The sequence below is a fragment of the Hylobates moloch genome, unplaced genomic scaffold (assembly GCF_009828535.3).
Source record: "Hylobates moloch isolate HMO894 unplaced genomic scaffold, HMol_V3 SCAFFOLD_17, whole genome shotgun sequence".
In the NCBI taxonomy this organism is placed as follows: domain Eukaryota; kingdom Metazoa; phylum Chordata; class Mammalia; order Primates; family Hylobatidae; genus Hylobates; species Hylobates moloch.
The window spans coordinates 44,648,864-44,661,627 of record NW_026652292.1 but is presented as its reverse complement, the minus strand read 5'-3'; the positions used below and the strand labels follow the sequence as shown (position 1 = coordinate 44,661,627).

Sequence of the window (12,764 nt, the reverse complement as noted above, 5' to 3'; positions counted from 1 at the left end):
AACCTGACAAAAATAAGAAATGGGGGAAGGACTCCCTATTTAATAAATGATGCTGGGAAAACTGGCTAGCCATATGTAGAAAGCTGAAACTAGATCCCTTCCTTACACCTTATACAAAAATTAATTCAAGAAGGATTAAAGACTTAAATGTTAGACCTAAAACCATTAAAACCCTACAAGAAAACCTAGGCAACACCATTCAGGACATGGGCATGGGCAAGGACTTCATGTCTAAAACACCAAAAGCAATGGGAACAAAAGCCAAAATTGACAAATGGGATCTAATTAAACTAAAGAGCATCTGCACAGCAAAAGAAACTACCATCAGAGTGAACAGGCAACCTACAGAATGGAAGAAAATTTTTGCAATCTACGTATCTGACAAGGGGCTAATATCCAGAATCTACAAAGATCTCAAACAAATTTACGAGAAAAAAACAAACAACCCCATCAACAAGTGGGCAAAGGATATGAACAGACATTTCTCAAAAGAAGACATTTATGCAGCCAACAGACACATGAAAAAATGCTCATCATCACTGGCCATCAGAGAAATGCAAATCAAAACCACAATCAGATACCATCTCACACCAGTTAGAATGGAGATCATTAAAAAGTCAGGAAACAACAGGTGCTGGAGAGGATGTGGAGAAATAGGAACAATTTTACACTGTTGATGGGACTGTAAACTAGTTCAACCATTGTGGAAAACAGTGTGGCTATTCCTCAGGGATCTAGAACTAGAAATACCATTTGACCCAGCCATCCCATTACTAGGTATATACCCAAAGGATTATAAATCATGCTGCTATAAAGACACATGCACATGTAAATGACCAGTTAATGGGTGCAGCACACCATCATGGCTCATGTATACATATGTAACAAACCTGCAGAATTAAAAGTACATATATATAATATATTTTATATATATATAAAATATATATATATATAAAATATTATATATATGTATATATATATATAAATATATATATATATATATATAAAAGAATTCTGGAATAGGCCAGTAATGGGTGGCAAGATAAAATAATTAATAAAAAATTTCTCAGCAACAAGAAAGCCAGGACCAGGTGGATTCACAGCCAAATACTACCAAATGTACAAAGAACTAATACCAATCCTCCTGTAACTTTTTTTTTTTAATTGTGCAGGAGTGAATTCTCCCTAACTCATTCTATGAGGCCAGTATCACCCTGATAGCAAAATCATACAAGGGCACAACAACAACAACAAAAGAAAACACGCAATGATGAGCACAGATACAAAAATCCTCAACACAATACTAGCAAATCAAATCCAACAGCACATCAAAAAATAGTACACAATATTAAGGTGAGCTTTATCCCAGGGAGTCAAGGATGGTTCAATATACTCATATCAATAAATTCTGTACATCACATAAACAGAATTAAGGACAAAAACCACATGATCATCTCAGTAGATGAATAAAAATTCTTTGATAAAATTCAGCATAGCTTCATGATAAAAATCCTCAACAAACTAGGCATAAAAGCAATATATCTCAACATAATAAAGGCCATATATGACAAACTCACAGCCAACATCATGCTTAATGGGGAAAAATTGAAATCATTCCCTCTGATGATTTCTAATTCCCTCTAATCTGAGTACTAGAACAAGAAAATGATGCCCACTTTCACCATTGTTATTCAACATGGCACTAGAAACCCTCAACAGAGTAATCAGGCAAGAGAAAAAAAAATTAGAAAAGAGGAAGTCAAAGTATCCCTGTTTATTGATCACATGATAATATATCTAGAAAATCCTAATGACTCCACCAAAAAATTCTCAGATTTGACAAATGAATTCAATAAAATTTCAAGATACAAAATAAAGTTACAGAAATTGGTAGTATTTATATACTCGAATAATAATCTAGCTAAGGACCAAATCAAGAAGCAATCCCACTTAACATGATACAAAAATAAAATACCTAGGAATGTATTTAACCAAGGAGGTGAAACATATCTATAAGGAGAACTACAAAACATTGATGAAATAAACTGTAGATGACACAAACAAATGGAAAACATCCCATGCTCATGGACTGGAAGAATCAAAATTGTTAAAATGATCACACAGCCCAAAATAATATAAAGAGTCAATGCAATCCTTATCAAATGACCAGTATCAGTTTTCACAAAATTATTTAAAATAATCTTAAATTTTATATGTAACCAAAAAATGGCCCAAATAGTCAAAGAAATCCTAACCAAAAAGAACAAAGCTGGAGGCATCACATTCTCTGACTTCAAATTATACTACAAAGCTATGGTAACCAAAACATCATGGTACTGGTATAAAAATAGACACATGGGTCAATGGAACAGAGAAGAGGACCCAGAAATAAAGCCACTTGTCTACAACCAACTGATCTTCAACAAAATCAACAAAAATATGCAGTGGATAAAGGACATCCTATTCAATAATGGTGCTGGGAGATCAGATAGCCATATGCAGAAGAATGAAACTGTAACCATATTTCTCACCATACATAAAAATTCACTCAAGATGGGTTGAAGACCTAAACATAAGACCTAAAAGTATAAAAATCCTAGGAAAATCCTCTTCTGGACATTGGGCTAGGCAAAGAATTTATGACCAAGTCCTCAAAAGCAAAGCAATCAAAAGAAAAATAGACAAATTGAATTTAATTAAACTAAAAAGCTTCTGTATAGCAAAAGAAACAAATAACAGAGTAAACAGACATCCTACAGAATGGGAAAAATATTTGCAAACTATGCACCTGACAAAGGACTAATATCTAGACTCTACAAAGAACTTAAGCAACTCAACAACAAGGAAAAAGAAATAGCCCTATTACAAAGTGGGCAAAGGACATACATTTCTAAAAGACATACAAGCAGTCAACAAACATATGAAAAAATGTTCAACATCACTAGTCATCAGAGAAATGCAAATAAAAACCATAATGAGATACCATCTTATAGCAGTCAGAATGGGAAAGTCTAAAAACAGCAGATGTTTGCAAGAATGTGGAGAAAGGGCAACACCTATACACTGTTGGTGGGAGTGTAAATTAGTACAAACAAATGTAAAACAAACTAGGTATTTCTCAATGAACTAAAAATAGAACTACCATTCAATCCAGCAATCCAACTACTGGATATATACCCAAAGGGAAAGAAATCATTATATTAAAAAGATACCTACATTTGTACATTTATCACAGCACTCTTCACAATAGCAAAAATATGGATGGAATCAACCTAAGTGTCTATCAATAGAGGACTGGATTAAAAAGTGCTATCTATATCATGTGTGATATCTATCTATCTATCTATCTATCTATGAATAATACTTAGTCATAAAAAAGAATGAAAGCATGTCTTTTGCAGCAACATGGATGGAACTGGAGACCATTATCCTCAGTGAAATAACTTAGAAACAGAAAATCAAATATTATATGTTCTCACTTATAAGTGGGAGCTAAACAATATGTACACATGCACATACAGAGTGGAATAGTAGACACCGGAGACTATGAAAGGTGGGAGGATGGGAGTGGGGTTGGGGCTGAAAAACTACCTACTGGTTACAATGTTCACTATTCTAGTGATGGATGCACTAAAAGCCCAGACTTTATCATTATGCAACATATGCATGTAAGAAACCTGCACTTGTACCCCTTAAATTTACTACAATAAGTTATTTTTTTTTATTTTTATTTTTTTGAGACGGAGTCTTGCTGTCGCCCAGGCTGGAGTGCAGTGGCGCGATCTCGGCTCACTGTAAGCTCCACCTCCCTGGTTCACGCCATTCTCCTGCCTCAGCCTCCCGAGTAGCTGGGACTACAGGCGCCTGCCACTGCTCCCAGCTAATTTTTTGTATTTTTAGTAGAGACGGGGTTTCACCGTGATCTCGATCACCTGACCTCGTGATCCACCCACCTCGGCCTCCCAAGGTGCTGGGATCACAGGCGTGAGCCACCACGCCCAGCCAATAAGCTATTCTTTAAAAAACTCACTTGTCACTTCTCTGCTTTGCTAACCCCCAAAACACTGCCCTTTTGCAAGGCAAAGATCTTTACCAATTTGCCTTACTTCTACAAAATCTTATCTTCCCCAGTCCTTAGACATACTCTCTCGAGCCAAATTGTTCCCCATACAGCCTGTGCATTTTGGGAGTTGTTCGTTTATTTGTCACTCCGCCCCTAGAATATAAACTCTTATTCTTACGGAGTTTATGTTATCTTGTTCACTGTTGTGTAACTCTGTCTTATCCACTGCTGTTCAGAGAAGGCATAGCTCAGGTGTGCAATAAATATTTGTAGACTGAAAAAATAAAAATAAAAAGAGAAACGTTCTGTAGCAAAGAAGAAAGGCAATTATAAGCAGAAGGCTTAACACACAACGCCCTGAGGCAGAAACTGAAAAAAGCCCAATGTGACTGGGGCATCATGTGGTGGAGGGAAGCTGGCATCAGGTAAGCTAGGAAGGGTCAGCAGGAGAGCATAATGCAGAAGCTTGCAGGCCTCCAAGCAATTTTGGATTTTATTTGCAGCTACAATACTTTACGGTAATTTCATTCTATAAGTATTCTACAATACTTTATGGTAATTTCATTCTATAAGTATTCTACAATACTTTATAGTAATTTTATAACTAGCATAAGAATTATAACATTGTTCTATAAAAACTGAGGCAACATTTATTCAATCAGAATTCTGTGAAACTTTGTGTATAGTAATTAATATAATTTTAGATATGTTACTTTCTAATGTTCTAAACTGAGAGGTATAGAGCATAGAAAATATATCAAAGTGGGTGGTTGATATGGCTCTTCAAAAGAGAGTCAGTTATCTCAACTAACCATTATTTCAGTCATATATCTGGCAGGAGTTAGATGATAGTCAATTCATGTTTCTGCATGCTGGCAAGTGCCTAAAGTACAGACAGTCTCTGTGTGCTTTTTATTGATGAAAATTTCATATATTTCCATCCCCAAAAGTTCAGGTGACAAAGCTGATATTACAAGGGAAAAATAACAAAGAGGTATCCGTACTATCTCAGCAAGAAAATAACTTATAAGAAAGCTGTATATGAATAGCTGTGAATAAGTCCAACTCTTTTTAGCCAGAATGTTTTTGATTAAGATTTCTATTTGCAACAAAGTGGCGGGATATATATTCTCAAAGTAGAAATTTAGTGAACCCAAAGAAATAAGCATAGGAGCGTAGCCAGCATTTACTCAAAGAGCATTTGCCCAAAAATGTGAACGTGAATTTCAGTCTTCATGGACTCACAATACATGGAAAATAAAAATCAAAGTCTAGGCCTAAGACAGAACATTTATCTTCTTAAAACTGTGATAGCAAACAGCTATATCTTCACGCAAAGGGTAGTCCATAAATAACCCACTTTGCAGAAAACCACATGAAAAATTAACTCTCTCGAATCTCCAAACTGCCTAAAGGGGCAGTGGTGAAAAATAGTGAATAAGATTGTGGAACCACAAACTGGCCCTCCTGCAGGTTTATGCACAATCTCACACTGTCTTAGTCTGATAGCCTTTAAACTGAGAATATAGTTTGCAGAGATCCTAGACAAACAGAATTAAATGTAAATCCTCTCTGGAAAGATACACTTCTATCCCAGATCTCAGAGAAATTCCAAAATTAAAAATCTAAGGAAAATGAGGAACTCATGGACAAAAGTACTAAATACATAGAGAAATGAGGCTCCAGAAGCAAAAACCAGAAGAAATAAACTAAGAAGTCCTTCAGATAATGTAATTGTTAGAGATCAACTATGAGGAAAACATATTCAATATACTCAGAGATTTTTTTCTAATCTTAAAATATTTATGTGAACAAGAAACTATGAAGAATGCCTAAAAGAAACTATCACCAGAGTGAACAGGCAACCTACAGAATGGAAGAAAATTTTTGCAATCTATCCATCAGACAAAGGGCTAATATCAAGAATCTACAAAGAACTTAAACAAATTTACAAGAAAAAAACAACCCCATCAAAAAGTGGGCAAAGGATATGAACAGACACTTCTCAAAAGAAGATATTTATGCGGCCAACAAACATATGAAAAAAAGCTCATCATCATTGGTCAGCAGAGAAATGCAAATCAAAACCACAATGAGATACCATCTCATGCCAGTTAGAATGTTGATCATTAAAAAGTCAGGAAACAACGTATGCTGGAGAGGATGTGGGGAAATAGGAATACTTTTAGGAACGCTTGTTAGGAAAAGTGTTATATAAGTTATATGTCTTATCTTATATAAGTTATGTAAGTCTTATCTTATATAAGTTATATAAGTCTTATCTTATATAAGTTATATAAGTCTTATCTTATACTTCCTCAGAAAGAGAGAATGTTACCATAACAGAAACAAGAACAGTTCAGCTCTTTCACCAGCCCTGGGACCGGGAGAACACAATGGGAATGACTGACAAATTAAAGCAATATAATCTATATGTGGAAGGAAAAGGAGATTAGTTCAACCATTGTGGAAGACAGTGTGTGGCAATTCCTCAAGGAACTAGAACTAGAAATACCATTTGACCCAGCAATTCCATTAGTGGATATATACCCAAAGGATTATAAACCATTCTACTATAAAGACACATGAACATGTATGTTTACTGCAGCCCTTTTCACAATAGCAAAGACTTGGAACCAACCCAAATGCCCATCAATGATAGACTGGATAAAGAAAATGTGGCACATATACACCATGGAATACTATGCAGCCATAAAAAAGGATGAGTTCATGTCCTTTGGAGGGAGATGGATGAAGCTGGAAACCATCATTCTCAGCAAATTAATACAAGAACAGAAAACCAAATATTGCATGTTCTCACTCATAAATGGGAGTTGAACAATGAGAACACATGGACACAGAGGGGCAGGGCACCACACACCGGGGTTGGTCACGGAATGGAGGTCTGGGGGAGGGATAGCATTAGGAGAAATACCTAAAGTAGATGATGGGTTGATGGGTGCAGCAATCCACCATGGCATGTGTATACCTATGTAACAAACCTGCACATTCTGCACATGTACCCCAGAACTTAGAGTATAATTAAAAAAGGAATGCCTAAAAAGACTAAAAGCAAAACCAAATAAAATTTCTGAAATATAAATAATTAACATTAAAAATTCAGTGAATACATTTAATGGCAAATTAGTCATAGCTAAAGAAACAATTAATGAACAAGAAGATAAATCTTAGTTAAGTGTTCAAAATTCAGCAAAGAAATGAAGAAAGAATATGAAAAAAGTGTTTGATGTGTTTGAAGTGAACTGATTATTACATTGGTGATTGTATATGGCAACAAATTATAGAAAACTATGCCTTCCTACTGGACTTCCTGGGGATTTCCTTCTTTTTTGAGCCTTTAAAGTCCTTCTGGCCTTTTATTGCTTTGTCACCTGAGCTGGCTGCAAATCAAACACAGAAAAACTTATTGTAAGGCAGATGAGCTACTTACATAGCAAGCTTAAGTGTTCTCTTAGTAGGACCTGAGCTCTATCTCAATTAGAGCATTTTTAAGTGAGTAGAACAAGCTTTTAAAAGGATGCTATGACATCAGAAACCAGAGCTTCTTGAAAAATAGCCCCTGTTCTATCTGTACAACCTACTTGTCAACAGAACCAGTAGCAGGGGGCCACCTAAATGGTAGCATCTGGACTGCAATATAGTTTCCTGCTGTTTTCATGCAGCCAAGGTATCCATTAAAGAGCTGGCACAGCTTAGAGAAGCACATTAGAAATGGCTTTCACTAAATACACAGTCTCCTTTTCCTTCCACATATAGATTATATTGCTTTAATTTGTCAATCATTCGCACTGTTTTCTCCTGGTCCCAAGGCAGGTGAAAGAGCTGAACTGTTCCTGTTTCTGTTACAGTAACATTCTTTCTTTCTGAGGAAGTATAAGATAAGATTTCAGGCTGAGAACGCATTTTCCAGAGGTTACTAATTCTTTTACTCTTTTATGTCTGAAATCCAAATGTTTGGACTCAATATCCTAAGCTGGTTGAAACTCAAAGGTTCATTGCTTTCCTCCAGGGAAATATAGATCTCTGCTTGCCCACATGATGAATTGGTTTTTGTTCTGCCCTTCTCAGACCTTTGAAAGTACTAGGGATTAAGAATCAAGAGAGCCCAGGAGAAATCAGAAATTCTAACTACAGGTCAGAAGTTGCTGAGATGAGTGAATTATAAAAGACCCCAAAATTCCACCATCCATTAAGGCATCTTACTGATCTCCTTAATCACAACTGCTGTCTACTCACCTACTGTCTTTTTGTTTTTTAAACCATTGAGTGAGAATGCAAATAACCATATGAACAGTGTGATTGTGCATACAGGATCCCAAAAATGCTAGTGTCAGCTCTGCAACTTTATTAATTATGTGACCTTGCGCAGGGTGCAAACTTCCCTTGTTCCCTTTTTTCATATGTATATGAAGATAATAACACCTATTGTAGTCTAAACAGAAAATAAGACATATATTGGGTATAATAATATATGTGTTATATATATTATATATTAAATATATTTTATATTTATTTATATATATTAAATATATTTAATACATATATTATTTATATATAATATATTTATATATTTTATGTAATATATAAAATATAAAATGTAACATATATTAAATATGTATTATATTATATATTATAATATATATTTACAATATATATTATATTATGATTAAGTAGAAAAACAGAGGGCAGCCATTATTAATATAGTTCAGTATATGCAATGAAAATTTTAGATAAGCTGCTTTCTAATGTTCTAAACTGTGAGGTAGAGAGCATAGAAGATCTGCAGAAGTGGATATTTGAGTGTATTGTCCATGACTGATGTCTATTATTATTCTCTTCTCTCTACTTGGCATATTCCATTGTCACCTGGTACTACTCTTGTTAAATCTATTATGAGCCATTTCTGTTTAGACTACAATAGATGTTATTATCTTCATATACATATGAAAAAAGGGGAACAAGGAAAGTTTGCACCCTGCTCAAGGTCACATAATTAATAAAGTTGCAGAGCCGACACTAGCATTTGTGGGATCCTGTATGCACAATCACACTGTTCATATGGTTATTTGTGGTAGTGTACACCACATATATATGTAATATATATATTAAATATATATACCACATATATGTAATATGTATATTAAATATATATAATTATAAATACATATATATACACACACACACAATTGTTTGTTTCAATTTCCCCTTCTATAAAGCATATAATTTCATGTTCTTAGAGGGAAAGTTATTGCTTGTTTTCTCATGTTTGTGTATGTGTGTTCTTTATGTTGCATGATCTTACCGCAGGCCCGAGTGTTGAATCCTGTTCCTACCAGTGGTGATCCAGTTGTTCGAGTTGTCTTTAAACATTTCTTTGAAACATTTTCCAGAGGACTACATTTAAATTTTCATGCACAAAACATGGCCTCCAATTCTGCTTCTGACCATGTCTATTAAGTTCATGCACATGTTTATAATTCAGCCAAATTTAGCCCTTATTTCATCACACTTATATATAACTATCTCCCTACTCCTGCCAAATGGATTATACACTTTATGAACTTACAAAAGAAGACATCCAGCAAGAGGCAAGGATAGTGTATATATTATATATGATTTCTTAAATGGAAAAAACAAGGTTTTGATTAATGGACTAAAGACTAAACAACAGAGAATTTGAGAATCACACTTAAAGCTGCGTAAACACATATGTATATATAAATATATGTGTGCATGCACATACACACATGCATTGAAACGGACAAATGATTAATGACTTTAGAAAAAATTGATTCCCCAGTCCAGATTTTACTTAAGCTAATACTTGAACTTGTTCATGTAGCCTGACTATAATTTAGCTACATGAAGAAAACAATTAAAACTCTTGTAGAATGTTAGGGCAGTCAGAAAGAATTTAGAATTAAAAATATGGCTATGAACAACATACTCAGGTAAGGGAGCAGATTACTACCTACATATCTGGTTGAAATTGATCTGAAAGATTACCTTTCCAAAATGATTTCTCTTCTAGAACTGCTACTACAGGATTCTTCAGCATAGTTGCTTATTATGTACAACCTTTGAGTGTACATATTAAGGCAGTGAGCATTACTTAAGTTCCTCTTTTTGAAGATGCTATCCATTTAATAACAGTTATTTAGAGATATAAGAAGAAAATACTGGGGCCAGGCACAGTGGCTCACGCCTATAATCTCAGCACTTTGGGAGGCTGAGGCGGGTGGATCACCTGAGGTCAGGAGTTCGAGACCAGCCTGACCAACATGGCGAAAACTAGTCTCTACTAAAAATACAAAAATTAGCTGGGTGTGGTGGTGGGCGCCTGTAATCCCAGCTACTTGGGGCTGAGACAGGAGAACTGCTTTAGCCTGGGAGGTGGAGGTTGCAGTGAGCCGAGATCAGGCCACTGCACTCCAGCCTGGGCAACAGAGTGAGACTCAGTCTCCAAAATGAAAAAAAGAAAGAAAATACTGCCACATTGAAATGTACACATTTATTGAAAGATAAATCATTGGCCAGGCACAGTGGCTCACTGAACTCCAGCCTGGGCAACAAAGTGAGACTCCGCCTCAAAAAAAAAAAAAGTAGAATGTTTGCATGTGGTTGAAGTTAAATGTTATCTACATTAAACTGACCATTACAATTATAAAATATTTTATATAAGCTCCATAGTAACCACAAAGTAAATCTCTGTAATAGATACACCAAACATAAAGAGAAAAGAATCAAAGCACACTACCACAAAAAAAATTATCACATCATACAGGAATATAGCAAGAGAGGAAAAAAAACACAAAGGAACTACAAAACAGTCAGAAAAGAATTAACAAAATGACAACAGGACAAGAAAAAAAGATAAATCCTTATTCTGAACTTATTCTGAAGTATTAACACGCACAAAATTCAAAACAAATAAAATGCATTTTTTTCATTTAAAGAAATGCCAAGCAGAAGTGATGTCAACAAGATGGCAGAATAGAAGCTGCCAGCACTTGTCCACTCACAGAAATCAATTTGAACAATCATCCATGCGTGAAAAAAAAAATTCTCAAGAGCTAAGAAATTCAACTGAGATATTAGAGCACCTGGGCGACACACAGAATAAGAAAAGACGCACTGAAGTAGGAAAAACAATTTCACAAAACTTGTGTCATCCCTCCCTCAAGCCTGTACAGCATGGAGAGAGATAGCCATTGTAGGCGGTAAGGAGAGTGAAGTGAGTACTCAATTTTGCCATGGACCCTAGCAGCATGGGTATTCCAGTGAATCCTAGCACCAGACCAGCCACAGGCACCAGGTCAACACTGCTGAACTCTGACTCTAGGCTAGTCTCTGAAGCCGAAGATCCACACTGATGACGTGGCCTGTCCCCCAGACTCAAGTTCCAGGCTTTCTCCAGCTCTAGGCAAGTCACTGTAAACTGAAGCCCCAGGCCTGGCCCAACAGCAGACAATCTCCCATGACCCCAGGTTCCAGACTGGCTCCTGTGGTCTCAGGCTCCAGGCTGGTTCCTGTGGTCTCAGGCTCCAGGCTAGGCCCCATAACTCCAGGCCCACACCAACATCAGGCCAGCCCATGTGGCCCCAGGCACATCACTGCACACCAAGGCTCCAGGCTGGACCCTGGGGCTCTAAGCTCAGGGACCACAACTGAGTCCCCAGGCTCCAGGATCATGAACCCAGGCTCCAGGCCCATATTAGCATCAGGCCAGCCCATATGGCCCCAGGTGTGTCCCTGCAGATCAAGGCTCCAGGCCTATCCCAGTGCCAGGCTGACTCCCACAGCCATAGGTTCCAGGCTAGCCTCCAGGGATCTAGTCTTCAGGCCCACTCCAGCACTGGGATGGTCTCCGTGGATCCAGGTGCCAAGCTTGCCCATGTGGATGCAAACTCCAGTCCAGGTCCACTCAGTGGACACAGGCCCCAGGCATAAACCTACAGACACAAGCACTCAGCCAGACCCTATTTCCAACACAAAGGATGACAGAGTTCATCAACATTAGACCTGTTTTACTAGAAATGCTAAAGGAAGTGCTTAAAATGGAAACAAAAGGATGTTAATTAATAGTATGAAAACACACAAAGAAACATAAAACACCCCAATAAGGTGTAGGAATATAGTAAAATTCAGAATAGTCTTTTATTGTAATGGTGGTGTGTAAAACATTTAAATCTGTATAAAAGTTAAAAAACAAAAGTACTAAAAATATCTATACCTATAATAATTTGTTAACAAATCCACAATATCAAAAGGTGTACAGTGTGACATCTTTTTTGTCACACTTCATCATAAAATGTCAGGGAAGCAGCTGGGCACAGTGGCTCATGCCTATAATCCCAGCACTTTGGGAAGCCAAGGTGGGTGGATCACTTGAGCTCAGGAGTTTGAGATCAGCCTGGCCAACATGGTGAAATTCCATCTCTACTAAAAATAAAAAAAAATTAGCCAGACGTGATGGCACATGCCTGTAATCCCGGCTACTCGGGAGGCTGAGGCAGGAGAATTGCTTGAACCCAGGAGGAGGAGGTTGTAGTGAGCTGAGATTGTGCCACTGCACTCCAGCCTGGGCGACAAAGAGCGACTCGGTCTCAAAAAAAAAAAAAAAAACTCAGGGGAAGGGAAGTGCAGAATTTTTGCATATGGTTGATGTTAAATGTTATCT

At 36.7% G+C, this 12,764-nt stretch overlaps 1 protein-coding gene across 15 annotated transcripts in view; it reads right to left on the bottom strand.

Moving 5' to 3' along the window:
• The window catches only part of LOC116456710 (cytochrome c oxidase subunit 7B2, mitochondrial), a 174,105-nt gene that overhangs the window by 18,741 nt on the left and 142,600 nt on the right, over nucleotides 1-12,764 (bottom strand). For 3 of the 15 annotated variants that reach the window (XM_058430193.1, XM_058430189.1, XM_058430191.1), the window contains one exon: nucleotides 7,387-7,464. The exons of the other annotated variants lie outside the window; for them this stretch is intronic. The gene's annotated coding sequence lies outside the window, so the exon portion shown is untranslated. The remainder of the gene's footprint in view (nucleotides 1-7,386; nucleotides 7,465-12,764) is intronic. 15 annotated transcript variants of the gene reach the window in all.